Source organism: Balearica regulorum, chromosome 2 (assembly GCF_011004875.1).
Source record: "Balearica regulorum gibbericeps isolate bBalReg1 chromosome 2, bBalReg1.pri, whole genome shotgun sequence".
Taxonomy (NCBI): domain Eukaryota; kingdom Metazoa; phylum Chordata; class Aves; order Gruiformes; family Gruidae; genus Balearica; species Balearica regulorum.
The window spans coordinates 98,192,164-98,204,347 of NC_046185.1; the positions used below are offsets into that span (position 1 = coordinate 98,192,164).

Sequence of the window (12,184 nt, forward strand, 5' to 3'; positions counted from 1 at the left end):
TCCATACAGCTGTTAAAGGATGCATGTCTCTTATGACAAAGAAATAGCTCACATGTAAGAATAAGTGACATGATCCTAATTAACTATTTACAGTATCAGGCCTGTATAGATACTGAGATTTCAGTGCAGAAGGTGTTACTCCTTCATTGCTGCAGAAAGAAGTTCAGGTAACCGCTACCTGAGTCAATGAAAACTGTGCAGCTGTATCACCCCACAGATTAGATCAATGCGTCGTGACAGGGGTATCCATTTTCAGGAGCCAGTTGATAACTGCAGATAAAAGATCCTTAAAGGAGTTGTTTCCTATCCCAAGCCATACTAAGCATTTGTTGCTCACACCGTGCATTTGTCAGTGTTGGTCCTGAAAGCTTTCACTGATGATTTCATAACTCCCTTATCAAATTGCTTATTCTGCTGCATGACTTCATTTATTGTTAAAATAGTAGCTTGAATCTCATACTCGTGAACTGGGCTTAAACCTAGCTTAATTAAAATTTGCAGTGACTGGGGTTAAAGATGTTTTCATTTCTAAACATTATGTATATTCTGCTCTAATAGTTATTAACTTGGACTTTTTATAAAATGGAGTGCCACCGGATTGTCACTACGGTGTTCAACTGGGCTGCTGAAAGGACAGAAGTGCTGTGGTGTGGTGCCTTCAGGAGGCACACGGTATGCTGCAGTATCGCTACAGTGCAAGGAAAGGCTCAAACGTAACTTGAGTTGATTTCGGTTGGGATGAAGTAGTGCGCTTTTGTTTGTAAACAAAGAAACATAAGGTTAGCCGTGTGGCTTTTAAGGCTTTTGCTATTTCAGTGCAAGAGCAGTGGAACCTGTTGGCTGTCATAATATATACAACAGCAGTTAGTGGAATCGGCATGATCCATCGGTGCAGTGTGTCCCTGCATGCTCCAGCACTTTTGTTAAATAGAAATCATGGACTAATATAGACTGGAAGATATCTGGAGGATATCTGGTCCAACCTTTGCTCAAAGCAGGGCCGTCTCTGGAGAAACAGACTAGGTTTCCCAGTCAACTTTTAAATATTGCAAGGGACGGAGATGGAGACTCTGGGAAACCATTTCCAACACTTGACTATGTTCATCGTGAGGACTTTTTTGCTTGTATCTGATCAGAATTTCCCTTTCTGCAACTTGTCCATTGCCTCTCGTCCTTTTGCCATGGAGCTCCAGCGACAGACTGGCTCTGCCTCTGCTGTACGCACACATTGGTTAGTGACGGCTTACCATCAGATCCTTCCTCAGCCTTCGCTTCTCAAGGCTACATAAACCCAGCTCCCTTGGGCCCCTCGTGCGCATCATGTTCAGCCATGGTGATGGGTCACCGCTGCACTCGCTCCAGTTAGTCGGGGTCTTTATGGTACCAGGGAGCCCCAAACTGGACACAGAACTGTACTAGTATTTATCTATTGATATGTAACAGTAGGAGGCCTGCCATTTCTAATGGAATTGGAGGTATAAAAAGTTCTCAGTAAAACTTGATCTTTACTCAGTGTTATTAGAGCATCTCTCAGACCCGTATTCATGCATAGTGCTGCTGTTTGCAGCTGTGCCTCATGGTTTTATTTAGCATGCAGAAGTAAATGTCCTGCTGCATGTCCTGCTCAGCCTTTATGAGAGGTTGGGAGATGTGCAGCCTCTAGTTTGACCGACACAGAGAAGAAAATTTCCAAACCGGATGCATTTTCATTTTTATATGTATTTGTTTAATTGCCTGCTAAGCAAAGTGCTTTAATACATACAAACAAATCCGTTTAAAAGCAAGAGGGTTCAGATCAAATTAGCCTATTTATCAGGCTTTGAAAGGTACAGTAAGTGGATAAGACAGCAGGTGAGCATATTTTGCTTTTTGCCTTGTTAAGCGGCTGATGCGAACTCCTCTCTGAACATCGGGGTGGCTCAGAATGGGGTGTTCTAGTTCATCTTCACACAAACAAGAGATCTTTCCATTCCAGTGTTTTTGAACTCAGAAGGTTTGTTGATACTAAAAACACTCATGGTTGCTCAATCGGCATAAATCCATTGATATTCTGAGGCTCTACCATCCATAGGTCAGTCCACTGAAATTATCACCCTAATCAGATGCCAGGATGCTTGTTCAGTGTTTAAAAAGCTATCCAAATAACGGCATGAGATTCTTGGGAATGTAATTCTGATATCAGTCACTCAGCTACCCTCAGAGAGGGGAAGAAATCTTGTTTTACAAGCAGCTGCTTCTCACTTTCCCTTAATGCTTCTCACTTTCCCTTCACGTTTCAGAATACAGCAACTTAGCTCTAAACAGCAATACATAAGAGAGTATTTAACTCAGTATTTAGCTCAGTCAAGCTTTAAAAAGTTTGTTTCTTCATAAAAGCATAATTTGGGAAATCTTTCTTTTTTTTCTTTTTAATGCAGACCAGTTGCTTCATGCTACTGAGGCAGAAAAGGCAAAGATTGGCTAATGCTGTCATTTTGGAAGTGCACAGAGTGGCTGTATGAAGGCAGCGTCATTACACACAACCAGTTATGCAGTTCTCATGACACAGTTGAGGCGCAGATGGGGAGTGCCAGCCAGCCCTAAAGCAAAATACAACATAATGCAAAGGAGATCTCTTCTAAAATAATACATGAGGATTTTTATTTTTGTCTATTTTGTCCTTCCTCCCTCCGAGAGGTTCATTAGTCTCCAGTGAAAGATGCAGTTTGATTCTTGCCTTTCAAAGAACTATGTCAAGGGGATAATTCTAGCCACTTTTCATGCAGACACTTGAACACCTGTTTCTCCTTCATTTATCTGCCAAAGAATATTAGTTCAGAATAACACCTACTGATTTTATGTACTACTGCTGTGGCGTTTTTTACCTCAAAGTAATAAAAGTGAATACCATAAGTGGCTTTTCTACAGGCCTTAAGCAAAATTATATGTAACAAAATCATAAGATGCATAGGTTGTATGATAATTTTACTTTAACGTTAAGCTAAATTGAAGATGCCATCACGTAACTGTCGTGTTTCTTCACAGTGTATTCATCTGAAATGTACACCACCCCCGTATTCTGTGAGCCTGCTCTTTACTGTGGCAAATTCAAATATCTTGTACTTAACTAGTTTCAAGTAACCTTGCAATATTTGCAGATTATCAATGTCATCTTTTCCTGCTGCTTATTCTTCATTTGCAATTATAATCCATGATATTTCAGCCATCTCCACAGCAATTAATTATGATGGCAGAAATAGACTGACATCTATTGCTATCATGCAACAGAAATAAGTGAACTTTCACAAAAATAAATCATCCAAATCTTAATGATGTTAAAAAAGGCCAGGATAAAGTTGGAACAGAAGAATATTTGGGTAGACTTAATAATTAAATTGTATTATTTCTTCACTTAGATCTGAATTCTGAAGCTACTTCATGAATATTTTAATTAATGTATTTATAACAACATAATGACAGTTTGATCATCTTCAGAAAAGCATTTCAAGGTAGTATCAACTTTCATCAAACTTGTAATTGTACATGGAGCAGTGATTTGCAGCCTCTCTGTGAAGCATTAGTCAAAATCTGCATTCTCTTCGTTATATATATATTCTCTTCATTAAAAAAATGTCTACAGGCAGGTCATTACCTGACACCAAGCAGAATTTCAGATTTCAGGTTCACATTCCTTTGGCATTTCACATACTGCGCTGTCAGAAAGCAATCAATAATAATTAAGATTTGTCCAATGTGAAATATAGCACACACTCTTGTATTTTCTAGATCTGAAAGAAAAAAAAGTTTTTTTAAAATGTCTTAGCTTTCTCTGGAGTTAATGAATGAAAAATCCTGAAGCCCATGATGAAGAAGGGTTCTAAGCCTGGATGCCACACTAGCTAGTAAGCCACTTTTGCAAACAGCCCTACACAGGCAATGAAACCTCAACTCATTTTTGTAATTCTAGATGCCAATATGCTGAACTCTGTATTACTTAACAGGTCTGATTTAATCACGCAGGAAAAATCCCCTGATGTGCATGGTAAGGGGATAAAATTCAAGTTTCTTTCAAAGGCAAATTAGATTCCTTTGCATATTTCCCAAGAATTAGATAATTGAATACAGTGTATAGTTTTGTGTGCTGGGATCGAGGGTGTTTCCTCCTGATTCATTAAACACATCCTTTAAAGATAAATGCACTCAAGGACAGACATAGTAGATCAAACCAAAGTCTGTGTAGCCCAGTATCTTTTCTTGCAGTTATGCTTAGTAAAAGCATATGCAAGAGGCAGAGTAAGTATGGAGTTACCTGTCCCCTCACATAGCAAATCAGATTCCAGCACTCAGAAATTCATAAACCAAAATCTGCATCCAGATTAAGGAGTCATGTGTGGATTTATCCTCCCTTGCTTTGTGTCATTTGAACCCAATTGGTCCTGATGAATATCTCTTGCAGTCAATTCCACAATGATAAAAGACATTGTACACAAAAGCACCCATTTTTTCAGGCACACCCTGATCATTTTGTTGGGTACTCTTTATTTTTTGCATTTTATAGATGAGTGAATGACTATTCATGCTATTATAGACCTCTGTTGTATTCCCCGTTGGCTGCCCATTTCCCAGGGTGAAGACTTCTGTTCTGTGTTTGCTCTAGCATGGCCCGTGGTCCCGAGGACAGGTGATGCAGACTGACTCGCAGCTCGCTCTCTTGTTATGGCCCCAGATCTGGAGCAGTGGGTTATGACTGTGCTGCATGAGAGCAGGAGCTCACGCTGCTGCCAAAGGCCACCCCATGCATTCAGAAGGCAAAAGGCCTGCTGGCATGAGCTTCCTCTCATCACTAGGTCAGGAAGAGTGCAAGGGCTGTGGGAATGCGTTGAAAGGCTAAGGAAAGCCAAGGGAGCCCTGTCTGGTGCAGCTCCCACCAGAGGGTATGTGCAATATGTGTACTGATGTTGGCTATCCTGTTTTGTGACTTGATTTTTCTTCAAGGGAACTATCTTGTTCATGCAGAGCACAGCCTGGGTCACAGTTACCATGTATTCTTGTGAATATCAGGGGACCAGGAGCTTGGTATAAAAGAAACAATGACAAAAAAATTAGTTTTGCTATAACTCTTTGCTCCTGTACAAGATGCGTCGTTCCTTTAATCATTCTTTTTCCATTTTTCCATAACTTTTTGAGTTCTGCTATATCTTTTTGGAGGTGGATAACCAGACTTGCGTTAGCTGTAGACTAGTACACTAGCACAAAGGTACTGTATTTATTTCTGAATAACACCTAATTTCTCTTTCCTTTTTTACTGCCCCAAGCATTAAGACGATGTTTTCAGAGAATTCTCTGCAGAGTTTCCAAGCACTGTCTTCTGAGTGGGAATGACTAATTTAGCTGTTATTACGTGTGTATAGTTAGGGCTGCTGTTTCCCAAATGCCTCTTTTTGCTCTTATCAATGTTGAATTTTGTCACACGTCATTCAGTATCATAAGATCTTGTGTAGCCCTTTGCAGTCACCCTTAGTTTTGACTGCAGTCAGCAGTTTTTGTTGTCTCCCTATTGCTAGCCTTTCTAGAATATCTTTGTGAAGAAGAGAGCAGGTCCTACTTCATCCTTCTGTTTTATGTATGGGACATTCCTCCTCACTTTCTACATGTTATTAATCTACTAGAGGATGTTCACTCTTTTCTCATGCAATCTAATTGTTTCAATGGCCTTAACAAGGTGGTCAAACCCTGAAACAGGCTTCCTAGAGAGGTAGTTGATGCCCCATGCCTGTCAGTGTTTAAGAGGCATTTGGACAATGACCTCAATACCATGCTTTAACTTGGTCAGCCCTGAATTGGTCAGGCAGTTGGACTGCATGATCGTTGTAGGTGCCTTCCAACTGAAATAGTTCTGTTCTGTTCTATTCTATTCCATTCTATACTAAAACTCCAAGGGCACTAACATGGAACAGGGCATCTTCATTTGTTGACTTCTATGAACTTCCCACCTCAAACCCAGGATGATCCTTCTCCCATCTCTCTTCTGTTCTAGGTCTCCTATTTCTCTCTCTATTCTATATAGCTTTTCCTAGACTGGTGGTATGGAAACCAGGCTTACTGGTCTGTAATTCCAAGGCAACTTTCGGACTCTTAAAAATAGAAACCTTGTATTTGCCACTGTCGTGGTTTAGGCCCAGCCGGCAGCTGAGCGCCACGCGGCCGCTCACTCACTCCTTCCCCAGAATGGTGGGGAGGAGAAGTTAACAAAAGGCTCGGGTCGAGATAAGGACAGGGAGAGCTAATTATCATCACGAGCAAAACAAACTGAACTTAGAAAGAGGGATTCATCTAATTTATTACTAAACAGAATAGAGCAAAAAACAACAAAAACCAAGTAACATCAAGCCTTAAAACACCTCCCCCACCCCTCCCCCCTTCCCGGGCTCAACTTCACTCCCGGCTTCAACCTCCTCCCCCCCCTCAGTGGCGGGGGGGGGGGAAGGGAATGGGGGGAGGGGGATGGGGGTTGCAGTCAGTGCAGCGCACGTTGTTTCTGCCGCTTCGTTGTCCTCGGGGGGAGGACTCCTCTCATCCTTCCCCTGCTCCAAAATGGAGTCTCTCCCACGGGCTACAGTCCTTCCCGAACTGCTCCGGCGTGGTCTCTTCCATGGGGTGCAGACCTTTAGGAGAAAACTGTTCCAGCGTGGGTCTCCCACGGGGTCACAAGTCCTGCCACCAAAACCTGCCCTGGCGTGGGCTCCCCTCTTCACGGGTCTACCGGTCCGGCCAGGGACTTGCTTCAGCCCAGGCTTCCCACAGGCCACAGCCTCCCTCGGGTACCTCCACCTGCTCCAGCGTAGGGTCCTCCACGGGCTGCAGGTGGAATCCCTACACCCCCTCATCGGTCCTCCATGGGCTGCAGGGGAACAGCCTGCTTCCCCATGGTTTTCACCACGGGCTGCAGGGGGATCTCTGCTCCGGCGTCTGGAGCACCTCCACCTCCCCCCTCCCCCCTCCTCCTGCACTGACCTTGATGTTACATCCCCGCACTTCCCCCTCCGGATGTAAAAAAAAATTCCCACCTTCTTAAATATGTTATCACAGAGGCGCTGATTGGCTTGGCCTTGGCCAGGGGCGGGCCCATCTTGGGGCTGGCTGGCATTGGCTCTATCAGACACTGTGGAAGCTTCTAGAAGCTCCTCACAGGAGCCACCCCTATAGCCCATGCCCCCACCCACTACCAAAACCTTGCCACACAAACCCAACACAGCCACCTCCCACTTTTCTATCTTATCTAGGTTATATGCCACACTTAATAGTTCATATATGATTTCCTGAGGAACTCTGGGAAGAAAACTGCCTGATCTTGGCAGTTCACTACTCTTCATTTTATTGATTTCTTTTAGCAGTTCTCTAAGTGACAATTCACTTAGAAAGACCTCCACAGTTCCTCATAAAGAAGAGTTTCATTCTGTGATTCTGCTAAAGCTCTTCAGGATTAACACTGCTGTGAAAAATATTTGACTTGTTTTACCATCGCCCTTATCCTTCTGGACCGTTGCTTTTAACCTTAGATCATCTATGAATCTACCAGTTTTCTGTTTGGTTTTCGACACATTTAACTGATAAACTTCATTAAGTTCTGAACAGTAGAGACACTTACACTGGAATACTGAGGTATCAGACTGCCATTACAATTTTATTTTATACAATATTGTTAACATTTATAACATGATTACACTGTGAAAAATGTGTCAGGCTATTATATCTCCTTCACTTCACTGTCCTTCCTGCCTATCCTTTTCTGAATGTGCTTTTTATATCAGTACTTCAATTCAAAACAGTTATTGTCTGAAGGTGTTTGGTGTCTTCAACTCTGTCTCTCCATCCCAGATAAGAATCGTGACTATGTTTCTGCACACACAAAAAAAGCACTAGAATAATATATAATACTAAGGGTAAAAATGCCTTATTTTCTCAGATAACTTCAGCACCGTATTTCCTGGAGGGGAAGATAAAAACATTTTGTCATTGTTCAATTTAAAAAAAAAAATCTCCTGGTGAAATAATGGAACAATTCATACTATAAGGCAGGATGGTGCATGCCAAATTCTCATGAAGCTATTCTGCAGTCATGTTACTGTAACTGAGACCCCATTCTCATCCTTTTTTGGTCTTTTAATTCCAGAGGACTGCCACACATAGTGGAAAGTTTCCCTCCCTCTGGGAAATTTATCCTTTCAGCCAAAAAAAAAAGCAAAAAATCACACCAAGACTCTAAACACGTAAAACACACTGAAATTGCACACATGTGGCTTTACTGTAGCTGGAACTATTATCAGCTTCCAAACCAGAAAGTAGACTGCACTGTTTTGGGTGATGAGGCAATGGTGTTAAAGACACTTCGGGGTTTTTTTCAGCATTAAGTCTAATATGTACCAACCAGCTACTGCCATTGCACAAGCTGGAAATATCATCCAAAGATAATTGCTGGATGATGTGACAGCTGCAATTCAGGAATCGTCTTATTTTGAAGGAAGTGTCTGTTGCTTTGTGATTTAGTCATTTCTATAATCAAGTATTAAATGAATGATTTCCTGTTTGGCTCCTAACAGAGGTCTGTGTTGAAGGGTTGATGCCAGTTCATTCTGATAACAAATGCATTTTTAATTTGAGTGTGCTTATGTTGTGGATTAACCTGGCAGGCAGCTAAAACAACCACACAGCCGTTCATTCACTCCCCTCCCACCACCAGTGGGATGGGGGGAGAGAATCAAAAAGAAAAAAGGTAAAACTCGTAGGTTGAGATAAGGACAGTTTAATAGGACAGAAAAGGAATAATAGCAGTAGTAGTAGTAATAATTATAAAATAATTATAATAAAATAATGTAAATTTTTATTATTATTATTATTACTACTACTACTGCTTGTCTTACTGAGTACAGCTCTCTTTTCTATCAGCAAAGTGATCCTTCCAGCTGGCAAAGAAGGGGACCAAATACTGGCCAGTAGTTTGGTTGTCATCTCCTGGTGGTCTGTCCAAGCATTCCTCTTCCCTTATCATCAGCCTGCCATTGTTTTGGTTCTATCTTAGCATTTTTCCCCCTTTTTCTGTCTCAGGAAAACTGACTCCTTCACCCTTTAGAAGTTACACTGGAGAATCCAGTTTCCTGACATCTGCTAGACTTGTTTCTGTAAACCGTGCTCTGTATTTTGCCATCTGGATGCGTTGTCTGATGAGGAGCATATCCAAAAGCAGCAGCTTGCCCGGTTATTTATATCCCATGTGTAAACTCTGTTCTGGAGAGAATTCTGTTCAACTGCAGAGAGTCACAGGAGTCGTTATCTTATTCTAGCGATGCCCACCATGCAGATACTTTGGTTTTTGCTTTGAGGAAGGTCCTTTGAACTATTATGTAGCAGAACATTGCAAATAGACATTTCTGACATTACAGATGACACTGCAGATCCCTTCTGCAGTATCGCCTGTCTGTGTACCGTCTTCTTAGGGTAAGAGAAACACACTGAAGTTATCTAACCCAGCTCTTCAGTAATTTGTTTTTAGCATAGTTTTCGTTTGTTGTACAAACAGAAATCTGAGATGGCAAGGTGCCTAAAGCAAGTTGAGTCACTTGTAAAAAGCAACCATTCTTTGGGATATGCAGCTGCTGATGATGTTCCTACGTATTTCTTTCTTTATAGTAATTTCAGATGACATCACTTGTCTTGCCTGGTTGCAAAGGCTTGATGAGTAGAACACATATTCTTACCGTTTCTTTGACACTACAACTTCTGCACGTTGTAATGCAGAAGCCTGTAGGAGAAACCATCGTTTCATCAGCTATTGGTTCATGTGAAAACATGAATGGATCTCCTATCATGAGGATTGTGTCAGCTACCTTCTGCTGGTGCTTAGGACAATAGCTTCATTGCAGTAAGAACGGTGGTGGTAATAGCTATGCTCAATTTATCTTTAATCTAGCTACTTAGGGTGCTGGTAGCAGTATGGACTTCAGCATGGGCTGTTCAAGCCTGCCAGGTTTCTTACTTGGATGAAAGCCTTCATATAAGTCAGTGCCACCCACTCATTACTCTTTTTGATGCCTAAATTATATATATTCAGAATGCCCAGGGTATGGCTTTCTGTGCTGCAATCACACTGTAATTGCAGAGCAGATGTACTCTTAAGATATGCTATATTACCTTGTTGCAAATTTCTTTAATTAAGCTACAGAGCCTCATTTTTCATTAAGTTGTGGAAAGCAATACCTGTTGGTGGCTCAGCTTTCCAGTTCTTGACCTAGCATTACCTAGGAATTCATGAAAATGCTATGCTGCAGTTCAGAGGGGAGAACAGGAGGAATGTATTTTCTTCATTTTTTCAATGATCTGGTTAGCTTTCTGAATTTCTCCCTAACCTCTGTGCAATACTTCTTAAGTGTGGCAAGAAAAACAATTATGTAGAAAGGGAATGAAAGTGTGAGGCTTTCCAAAATACTATGGATAGACTCTCACAGTTCATTGACACAGTGGAGTTCCACTTTGCTGTTTATTAGCTGGGCAGTTGAGGGTGGTAACATTTTTCTTTAGGGTATCTACAGTCTCGTTTTCTTTTCACGTCCATTTTCTTAGGGTTTTTTCTGAACACACACCTTTTGTTGTATTTGTCAAGATTTCTTGTTTTATCTCTTGTTTCCATGTATTCACCTTTTGCCAGGCTTGCTCTGCTTGGCCTGTGAAATCCATTATGTTGGGTTTCTTTGGATCTAGTTTGAAATTTAGTTCTTTCCCTTGGAAGGCAGCTTCTTTGATTTTTTCAGTCCTTCTGTATGAAAAAATTACAGACCATCTGCTCTTGGATTAGATTTCTGATTTCCTTAGTTCAGTTCATTCTGTTAATTATGGTAGAGTTGTTCAGATTTTATTTCTATGCCTTTCCTTGTGAATTCTAAATTCTTGATTGTATGCTGTGTTTCTGCGTTGTGTTACTGTATTGTGATCTTCTTTGCTTAATGTGGTTTGCAGTATTTTGATTAGCTCCTGCAATTCTATGTTTGAAGATGTGACTTTGCATCCCTTTTCTTCCTGAGTCTGTCCTCTGGCAATTTGCATGTAGTAATGATCAGTGCAAATCTAGAGTTTTCTTAAGGCTGATTTCAGCTTCTTCTCCAGTTTTACTTTCTTTCACCATTGGTAAGGAAGAGAGAATTCAATTTTTGTCTGTAGTTAGCAGGCATGGCAACGGTTATACCTCATAAACTCTTTTCGTTAGTAATTAGGGATTTGAGGTTTGATCCTGAATTCCTAAAGGAATGCGTCTATTTTTACTGTGTGATGTCAAAGGCTTGCGTTCACAAATGAAGGTTTACCTTGTTCCTAGTCCAGTGCTTCTGACTGGAGATGGACCGGTGTCCTGAGTTGATCTGAATTTGTCTGGAAGCAAGATGCCCTAATAGCATCTTCTCTGTGTTTTGAGTAATCATAGTCTAAAATAAATCCAGTTGTACTTACAAGACTGGAAATAAAATAAAATTAATAGAGTTTGGCCTCTTTTGGCCTCTTTTTCCTATTATTTTATTTCTCTTAATTATGGATTAACAAATTTTAAGTCTAGAAGGATCATTTCTTAGCCTAGCGTGTTGGCCACTGGCCACAGAACAGCTACTGTTAATGCTTTACTACTGATGTAGGAGGTGACGAGCCAAGCTGCTTCAACTTGTCTGTACCTCACTTTTCCACCTCTGTAATGATACTGGTTTGCTTCTAGAGTGTTTTGAGTTACTCCTCCAGTGTGACATCAATGCTGCGTATTGATCTTGTTTTATTAGTTTGTCTTGTAGCACATGCCAGAGAAGTTTTCCAAATGATTCATATACTGAAAGGGATTTATTTGGTCAGCTACCGGAGTGGTACCTGATTTGGAGAGATATTGCAATATTTTTCTTTTAAATCAAGCTTAACTTTTAATACCCTCATATCTTTTCCCTGCTGATGTTCACTTATTTTGTAATCTCATAGAATAGAAAAGCTAGGCTACAGTCAGAACAAGAAATGTCATGTGTGAACATCACAGACAAAAAGGGGCTCCTAATCCATTCTAGGCAGTAATCTGAGTCGGATTTTGTAGATGCTACTGTCACAGGAAAACCCAGGCTGAGATTAGAGAGACCCAAAACTTCTTTAAGGAATTTTAAATCTCAAAGATTCAAAAAACCTTTTG

The 12,184-nt window shown here is 41.0% G+C and overlaps 1 protein-coding gene across 9 annotated transcripts in view; it reads left to right on the plus strand.

Annotated features, from left to right (window-relative positions):
• The window catches only part of PHACTR1 (phosphatase and actin regulator 1), a 308,828-nt gene that overhangs the window by 214,715 nt on the left and 81,929 nt on the right, over nt 1–12,184 (plus strand). The window lies entirely within an intron of this gene.